Source organism: Lithobates pipiens, unplaced genomic scaffold (genome assembly GCF_037356315.1).
Source record: "Lithobates pipiens isolate NorthernLeopardFrog02 unplaced genomic scaffold, aLitPip1_a1.2 Scaffold_57, whole genome shotgun sequence".
Lineage (NCBI taxonomy): Eukaryota > Metazoa > Chordata > Amphibia > Anura > Ranidae > Lithobates > Lithobates pipiens.
Genome location: NW_027507879.1, coordinates 1885636 through 1896016, shown reverse-complemented (window position 1 = coordinate 1896016; position 10381 = coordinate 1885636).

Genomic DNA, 10381 nt, shown 5'->3' with positions numbered 1-10381 from the left:
GTGATAGCGTTTACAGAATAGGGGATAGTTTTATGGCATTTTTATTAAAAAATTTTTGTTTTACTAGTAATGGCGGCGATCAGCGATTATTATGGGGACTGCGACATTATGGCGGACACGTCGGACACTTTTGGCGCTATTCTGGGGCCATTCGCATTTATACAGCGATCAGTGCGATTAAAAATGCACTGATTACTGTGTAAATGTGACTGGCAGTGAAGGGGTTAACCACTAGGTGGTGCTGTAGGGGTTAAGTGTGTCCTGGGGAGTGATTCTAACTGTGGGGGGGAAGGGGCTGTGTGTGACACTGATCACCGCTCCCGTTCACAGGAAGAGCCGATCAGTGTCCTTGTCACTAGGCAGAACAGGGAAATGCTTGTTTACATCAGAATTTCCTCCTTCTTCCTCTCCGTGAGATGATTGTGGGTATCCCCGCGGATATCAAGTCCGCGGGAACTGCGGTCGGACTCACGGAGCTCTTAGCGGGCACACGCGCACGTGCCTGCTATACAAGCCTCGCAAGATCACGTACAATAACGCGATTTTGCGCAGCGGAGCCAACCTTACGCAGTAAAACTGCGGCGGCTGGTCTGCAAGCAGTTAAAGCAGAACTCCAGCCCAAAATAACGGGACGAAGTCATTGAAACACCATAGCGCCCAACTGTCCCTGATTCCGAGGGACTGTCCCTGATTTGGAGCGATGTCCCTCTGTCCCTCATTCCTCCGCATTTGTCCCTCATTTTGGTCTGATCTATATAGTTTTATATAAAATGCACTTTTTATCAATCAAAAAGTGTTCTCCAGTGCTAAACCTTTCATCTGATTTCTAAATTGCTATATTTGTAAATTCCAGAAGCCAATATAAATGAATAGAAGTGGTAAAAAAAAGCCCTTGTGGGTTTAACCAATCTTGATTATTTTGTACAATACCCCTTTAAGGGGGTGTGGCAGGGGGTGTGTCCTGTGCCTGTATACTTTTGCTGATAGGTGTCCCTCATTCCCATCTCAAAAAGTTGGGAGGTGTGGAAATACACTCACCGGCCACTTTATTAGGTACACCTTGCCAGTACCGGGTTGGACCCCCTTTTGCCTTCAGAACTGTCTTAGAGGAGTTCCAGCAGTAGCCCCCCCCCCCCCCCCCAATCCATGCCCCCGTCCCTAATCTACATGCAGGGCGGATGCATGGATTTAAATGGGGTTTTTATTTTATTTTATTTATTTTTTGTTAGATGCATGTGATTATAGCCCGAGTTTCTAATTGGGTTCAAAAAAGGGTGGGCTCGGGGCGCAAAGCGTTGTGCCCTGAGCCCACCCAGTTAAGTGACAATAGCAAATTAATATTCGCTATTGTCTTCCTGATTCTTCTCCCAGCCAATCAGGAAGCGGGTCCTGAGACCCGATTGGCTGAGAGGAGAAGCGATCGTATTGGAGGAGGAGGAGAAGCCAGGTGAAGCCACCGCCCAGGGGAAGCGCTGCCCGTGACCTAGATGGGGCAAGTGCGAGGCTGGTGACCAACCAATGGAGGGGGGGGGGTGCAGGGGATCCATCTGACCGACGTGGGGGGGGGTATTGTTTTCCATTCCCCCACCCCCCAAAAAAAAAAAAAAATTATATATATATATAGCACCAGCCGCCACCGAGTTCCAGCTTGTAAAAAAAAAAAAAAAAAATCAGCAGCTACACATACTGTAACTGCTAACTTTTAATAGAAAGACACTTACCTGTCCAGGGAGCCCGCAATGTCAGCACCCGAAGCTGATCCGTCCATCAGCCCCAGGTGCAGGTGTCGGCATCTTCACTAAGGGGAACAGCAAGTTAAGCCTTCCGGCTTCACAGCCTGCTTCCTACTGCGCATGCGCGAGTCGCACTGTGCTTTCTGGTCCCGCCGTCTTCTGGGGCTGGTGTGTTTCCCAGAAGGCAGCAAGGGGGAAGGAGGAGGGGGCCATAGATCGCCGTGGTCGTTGTGAGGCGATCTTACCCGGAAGTGGGAGTGGGTACCTGGTTTTGACAGGTATCCCCTCCCCCCCCCCCAAAAAAAATACCAAATTGGTGGGGGGAGGGGTGTGAACAAGTGGGGCTTCCCCTTTTGGGGGGAGCTCCGCTTTAATTCTTCTTGGCATAGGTTCAACAAGATGTTGGAAACATTCCTCAGAGATGTTGCTCCATAGTGACACATGATAGCATCACACAGTTGCTGCAGATTTGTTGGCTGCGCATCCATGATGCTAATCTCCCATTCCACCACATCCCAAAGGTGCTCTATTGGATGGAGATCTGGTGAGTGTGGAGGCCATTGGAGGACAGTGACCTCATTGTCATGTTCAAGAAACCAGTGGTGAGATGATTGGAGCTTTGTGACATGGGGCATTATCCTGCTGGAAGGAGCCATCAGAAGATGGGGGCACTGTAGTTATAAAGGGATGGACATGGTCAGCAACAATACACACGATTTCGTGGCATTTAAACAATGCTCAATTGGTAATAAGGGGTCCAAAGTGTGCCAAGAAAATAAATCCCCCCCCCCCACACCATTACACCCCCACCACCAGCCTGAACCATTGATACAAGACAGAATGGATCCATGCTTTCATGTTGTTTACACCAAATTCTGACCCCACCATCTGAATGCCGCAGCTGAAATCGAGACTCATCAGACCAGGCAACGTTTTTCTAATCTTCTATTGTCCAATTTTGTTGAGCCTGTGCGAATTGTAGCCTCAGTTTCCTGTTCTTAGCTGACAGGAATGGCACCCAATGTGGTCTTCTGCTGCTGTAGCCCATCTGCTTCAAGGTTCACTGGGTTGTGTGTTCAGAGATGGTATTCTGCATACCTTGGTTGTAACGAGTGGTTATTTGAGTTACTGTTGCCTTTCTATCATCTCAGACTAGTCTGCCCATTATCCTCTGACCTCAACAAGGCATTTTCATTCACACAACTGCAGCTCACTGGATATTTTCTCTTTTTCGGACCATTCTCTGTAAACCTTAGATGATTGTGTGTGAAAATCCCAGCAGATCAGCAGTTTTTGAAATACTCAGACCAGTCGTCTGGCACCAACAACCATGTCACATTCAAAGTCACTTAAATCCCCTTTCTTCCCCATTCTGTTGCTCGGTTTGAACTTCACCAAGTCCTCTTCACCACATCTAGATGCCTAAATGCACTGCCATTGTGCCGCCGTGTGATTAGCTGATTAGCTGATTGGCAATACTGTATGACTATGTGTTAACGGCTTAAGGACCGCCTCCTGCACATATATACGTCGGCAGAATGGCACGGCTGGGCACAAGCACGTACTGCTACGTTGCTCTTAAAGTGCCCAGCCGTGACCGTGGCCGCGAAACCAGCGGACCCGATCACCGCTGGTGTCCCGCGATCGGGTCACAGAGCTGAAAAACGTTTGTGTAAACAAACCTCTCCCCGTGCTTCCTCCTGAGCCTGTCACTGATCTTCTGTTCCCTGTTATAGGAAAAGACGATCAGTGACGTCACATGCCAGGCCACGCCCCCCTACAATAAAAAAACCACTTTGCGTCATACATAACCCCTCCCCAACCCCTAGTGGTTAACTACTTCACTGCCAGTGTCATTTACACAGGAATCAGTGCATTTAAATAGCACTGATTGCTGTATAAATGACAATGCTCCCAAAAATGTGTCCGATGTGTCCGCCATAATGCAGTCACAATAAAAATCGCTGATCGCTGCCATTACTAGTAAATTTTTTTATAAAAATGCTATAAAAATATCCCCTATTTTTTAAACGCTATAACTTTTGCGCAAACCAATCAATAATCGCTAATTGTGAGGTTTTTTTTTTTTTTACCAAAAATATATAGAAGAATACATATTGGCCTAAACTGAGGAAAAAAATGTTTCTTTTTGGGGATATTTATTATAGCAAAAAGTAAAAAATATTACATTTTTTTTTTCAAAATTGTCGCTCTATTTTTGTTTATAAAGCAAAAAATAAAAACCGCAGGGGTGATCAAATACCACCAAAATAAAGCTCTATTTGTGGGGAAAAAAGGACGCCAATTTTGTTTGGGAGCCACGTCGCATGACCGTGCAACTGTCGGTTAAAATGACGCAGTGCCGAATCGCAAAAAGGGGCCCGGTCCTTTGGCTGCAAATTGGTCCGGGGCTTAAGTGGTTAACAAGCAATTGAACACGTGTACCTAATAAAGTGGCCAGTCAGTGTATGTGAGTTTGGTAAATCTAACATTTAGTTATTTTAGTACTTACATTGAGGCCCTGATCACAGCCGTATGGCAAACAAATTCTTTTTTGCGACTTTTTAGCATGACCTCATGGGATACCCATTTAATTGAATGGGCTGCCTTACATGTGACAAACGTGCCAAAAAAAGCTCCCGCACCGCAAGGGGTGCTGAGCTTCAAGCCTTTTTTTTTTTCTTTACGCGCATCTTAGCATGCCTCAAAAAACGCATTTCCTAGCCGCGTTTGGGTGCCGTTGCCAATTAATGACAAGCATGACGCACATTTTTTTTGTGCATTTTTCGCTTGTTTTTGCATGTCTTCCCAGAACACACAGATGTGAATGGGGCCCTATGGAGACTTGTCCCTTGTGCTAGTGGCGGGTCACATAGATGGAATCTGGTGTTCTCTGAAGTCCCTTGTAGGGATGACCTTCTGGTCAGTGGCGGTGCGTCCATAAAGGGCGCAGGAGCGCCGCCCCCTCTATCCTGTCACCTCTCTCTCACCATAGACAGATTCATGCATTGGTCGCTGCTGCCGCCCCCTATTCAGGTGTCCGGCCCCTTGTTGGGCGCCGGTCGCCTGAATGACAGCAGCAGGTTTTTTTTGGAAGTGCCTGATAGGCGCTAATATGCTTCCAACATGGTAAACAGCGGGTCCAATGGTGTGCGTTCGCTGTCCCTTCTCTCAGCCAATCAGGTGTGCGGGCCTGATTACCTGTCACCTGATTGGCTGAAACAACAGGCGCTGTGATTGGACGCCTGATAGGGAGGACCGGAGACATCGAGGATCGTAAACGTGGAGGACGCCACCGTGACCTGCTTCAAGACTGGTAAGTCCCGACTCCCGGGCGATGCACACTGGCAGCAATTGATGGGGCACAGTAGCGGCAATTGATGGGCATACTGGTAGCAGTTGATGGGTACAGTGGCTGCATTTGATGGGGCACAGTAGCGGCAATTGATGGGCACACTGACAGCAATTGATGGGGCACAGTAGTGGCAATTGATGGGCACACTGGCAGCAATTGATGGGGCACAGTTGCAGCAATTGATGGGCACAGTAGCTGCAATTGATGGGCACACTGGCAGCAATTGATGGGGCACAGTAGCAGCAATTGATGGGCACAGTAGCTGCGTTTGATGGTACAGCGGCTGCAATTTATGGGTACAGTGGCTGCGTTTGATGGGGCACAGTAGTGGCAATTGATGGGCACACTGGCAGCAATTGATGGGGCACAGTAGCAGCAATGGCACAGTGGCGGCAATTTATGGGTACAGTGGCTGCGTTTGATTGGCACAGTGGCTGCACTTGATGGGCACTCCAAATTAAGTATTCCTGTTTCCCCACCCTACAATCTATGGAGTACGGTTCAGTGGTATAGCGAATGACCAATCAGCTTCTAACTTCAGCTTGTTCGATTAAGGTTTCACAATAAAACCTGGAAGCTGATTGGTTACTATGCAGAGCTGCACCAGATTCTGTGTGCACCAGTTTTAGTATATCTCCCCCCATAAAGACGCATGGCAAGTCTAAATCTCTTTATTTCAATGGCACCCGTTCCAATCTACTGTATGTGACTAAGGTCGTGCCGTCTTTAAAAAAAAAGGTCTCTGTACTACTTCTATGCGACTTTTCTTGCAACTTGAATGGCATAGAGTGTAATAAGTTGCATTTAAGTCGCGCTGGAAATTGCACAACTTTAGAGTCGCACTAGTGGGAACCCAGCCTTACTATGCAGGCTAGTGTAGTGACAGCTCCGGAATGGAGCCATGCCATGTGCATTTCAGCACACTGTGCTGTTTTTTTATTTATTTTTGCTTTTTTTTATTTGCGTTATCACACAGTGACACTTCATTTGTATCTCTGCACAGCAGTCTAATGCATTGCGCTACTGTACGGTGGCATATGATGGCATCTAGTGCGGTGCTGAAAAACGCAGACATGCTGCACATCCCACCAGCATTGCGGTGTGAACAAGGCACATAAACAACAATTTTCTATGTGCCCTAGCGGTGACCTGCGTTTATCCAGAGCGGAGAAATGCAGGTCACCGCACATAATGCGAACAGCACAAGTCGTCACATCTGCAGATGCAAAATGAACCACAGAGGAGACCAGAAGCCAGCATGTGCTGACTGCCATGGGGCCCACAGACCTTCCGCCAAAGCAAACAGGCCCTCGTTCTTTGTCAGCTGGAAATCGCACGTGTGACATCGTGTGACATACAGATGGCCAATACAGGAAGAATGTACAGTGTTGTATGCAATACCACAGTGCAGCAATGACTCTTTTATTCCAAGGACCTAATAGTGGCATTGTGATTGCTTAGGGGATTGCACTCCTGCATTGCAGCACTTGGGTCCTTGGTTTAAATCCCAGACAGGAAAGCCATTGTATTGCTCCCATATATTTTCTTTTTGACATTTTAAATGCTCTGCACATGCTCCAATCTTTCATATGTGTCTGTACCCAGGGCTGGTGCTACCACTGGGCAAACTAGGCAACCGCCTATAGCGCCCTGCTGCCTAGGGCACCCGGCCACTGGTGTTATTACTCCCTTCTCTCTGCAGCAAGAAATTAAGTCTTAGCATCAGCAGGCAGCCATCGCTCAGTTCAGGCGCAGCGGCGGCGGAGGAGGAGGACTGTGTCTGTGTCCCAGCTCCTGAATGAATGGAAGCAAGCAAACATTCATTGATGGGCACTGGTAGGCTGCATTTGATGGGCACTGGTGAGGCTGCATTGATAGGTGCTGGTAGGCTGCATTTGATGGGCGCTAGTGAGGCTGCATTGACGGGTGCTGGTAGGCTGCATTGATGGGTGCTGGTAGGCTGCATTTGATGAGCGCTGGTGAGGCTGAATTTGATGGGCGCTGGTGAGGCTGAATTTGATGGGCGCTGGTGAGGCAGCATTTGATGGGCGCTGGTGAGGCAGCATTTGATGGGCGCTGGTGAGGCAGCATTTGATGGGCGCTGATGAGGCTGCATTTGATGGGTGCTGGTAGGCTGCATTGATGGGTGCTGGTGAGGCTGTATTTGATGGGCACTGGTGAGGCTGCATTGATGGGCGCTAGTGAGGCTGTATTGATGGGTGCTGGTGAGGCTGCATTGATGAGTGCTGGTAGGTTGCATTGATGGGTGCTGGTGAGGCTACATTTGATGGGTGCTGGTAGGCTGCATTTGATAGGCACTAGTGAGGCTGCATTGATGGGCACTAGTGAGGCTGCATTTGATGGGCACTGGTGAGGCTGCATTTGATGGGCACTGGTGAGGCTGCATTTGATGGGCGCTGGTGGGCTGTATTTGATGAGAACTCTATTAAAATGGCGGTGTATACATGGGCAGGGCAAAGGGGTGGAGTCAGGGGGCGGAAAAATGAGGTTTCGCCTAGGGTGTCAAAAATCCTTGCACCAGCCCTGCCGGGCAGTAGGGGGAGTCGGCACAGCACATAGTGATTAGGGTGTGCTCGGGCACACCTGGCACACCCGCTGCGCATGTTTATGACCATCACCCCTCTGAAAATATGATTGACGATACAGACAGGGCTGGTGCAAGGATTTTTGACACCCTAGGCGGAACCTAATTTTGCCCCCCTTGATTCCCCCCCCTGACCCCCACCCCCTTTGCCCTGCTCATGTATACCCCAACTTTTTAATGAAGTGCCCATCAAATGCAGCCTCACCTGCGCCCATCAATGCAGCCTACCAGCGCCCATCAATGCAGCCTACCAGCACCCATCAATGCAGCCTCACCAGTGCCCATCAATGAATGTTTGCTTGCTTCCATTATACATTCGTGAGTTGGGACACAGACACAGTCCTCCACCGCCTCTGACACTATGTGCGAACGGAGCAGTGACTGTCTGCTGATGCTGAGACTTAGTTGCTTGATTCAGAGAGCAGAGAGTAGGAACACCAGTGGCTGGGGGCCCTAGGCAGCAGTGCACCCTACGCGGCTGCCTAGTTTGCCTAGTGATAGCACCGGCCCTGATATGGTACCACAGGCACATATCAGGAATATGAAGTGTTGGGGTAACAAACATTAGTGGAAGTAACTGGATTTTGGTCTCCTGCAATGCCCTGTGCAACTGCACTCAGTCGTAGCCCAGGTTCACAATGAACTTGCATGATTTCACTCCCGCATGTCAGTCCCAATTTCAGCTGCGATTTCACATACATTTGTGCGGGTTTCTGCCAATGTCAATGGATGTCAATGGAAATCGCACCCCAAAATCACCAAAAATAATACAGAAACAACTTTTTTTAAATTGGTGCAGCGCCGTAAATGCGGCAGTGCGCCGATTACGGCGGTGCCATTGCCGGCAATTGGAGCTGATTTGACATGCGATTTGACATGTCAAATCGCACCAGTGTGAACCAGGGCTTAGAGAGAGAAGTTCTTCGTAAAACATACCACCCAACATTTTGAGATGGGAATAAGGGACACCTACTGCCAAACGTATGAGGGCATAGGACATGCCCCCTGTCACACCCCCTTAAGGGAGAATTAACCAAAAGTGCATTTTATATACAACTATATAGATCAGACCAAAATGAGGGACAAATGAGACGGGAAAAGGGACAGAGGGACATTGCTCCAAATCAGGCACAGTCCCTCCAAATCAGGGACAGTTGGGAGCTATGAATAAAGCAGTGCTGTCACTAGGTTGGCGGTCAAGGGCTTGGCTGTGCTGCCTGGCTGGGGTGCCTAGATCTTAAGACAGACTTCACAGAAGTACAAATGTCTTGATAGTTTCCATGTATTTTGCTAATTGATAGGAATGCAGTGGGAACTGCCAGTCCCAAGCAATTAGGCTCCGTTCCCAAAGCTAAAACAGCAGGATAATTCCAATGAGATTGGAAAATTGCAGCCACTTGTCTGAAAGTATTGCATTGAGCCTAAAGTGTCTAGTTGTCGTTCTTCTGTGCAAAAATCGAAATGTTCCCATTCCTGACTGCGCTATTTATTTTGAAGCATGGATAAAAAAAAAAAATTTAACACTACGTGGTTCCAGTAAATTGTCAAATTACTCTGAAAACGTGACGGACAGCACAAATATTTTACATCCCTGATGCCCAGCTTGCAGCCCGAGGGCAGGTACGCAATGTGCGGACCTCGGGAGTCTGTAGAGGGAACATTGATTGGGATAATAGCATTGATCCCAACTAGCCTCATGTAACGTGTTCCTAGTTTCATATTGTCTTATGCAGCATATCTCCAGCCAGCAATGTATCCTGACCCTTGTTTCCTCTATTAGGTCTGCAGTTTCTGACACTCCTCTCAAGCATTACATACATTATATTGTCAAAAGTATTGGGACACCTGCCTTTACACGCACATGAACTTAATTGGCATCCCAGCAGTGGCGGCTGGTGCTCAGAATATTTAGGGGGGGGGGGGCGCAAACAAACTGAAAAATTCTGAACCCCCCCCCCCCCATTAATTGCAGCCTCACTGTACCATCAATCACATCCATTGTGCCATCAAACGCAGCCACTGTGCCCATCAGTTGCTGCCACTGTGCCATCAAACACAGCCACTGTGCCCGTCAATTACTGCCACTGCGCCATCAAAGGCAGCCACTGTGCCATCAAACGTAGCCACTGTGCCCCTTCAAACGCAGCCACTGTGCCCATCAAACGCAGCCCCTGTGCCCGTCAGTTGCTGCCACTGTGCCATTAAACGCAGCCACTGTGCTCATCAATTGCTGCCACTGTGCCATCAAACGTAGCCACTGTGCCCCTTCAAACGCAGCCACTGTGCCCATCAAACGCAGCCACTGTGCCCCTCAATTGCTGCCACTGTGCCATCAAACGCAGCCACTGTGCTCATCAATTGCTGCAACTGTGCCATCAAACGTAGCCACTGTGCCCATCAAACGCAGTCACTGTGCCATCACCACAGCCACTGTGCCCATCAATTGCTGCCTCACTGTGCCCATCAAATTCAGCCTCACATTGCCCAGAGGGGTGGTTCGAGAGAGGGGGTGGCGCCCGTGCGCCCTTATGGACGCACAGCCACTGCATCCCAGTCTTAAGGCCCATACACACGCTTTGATTTTCGGAAGTCAATTGTGTTACGATGACCGATCGCCTGCAAATCTTACCATTAGTACGGTGCTTTCGACAGCCGATTTCACTTTTTCGTCAGACAGAAGCTGGATGT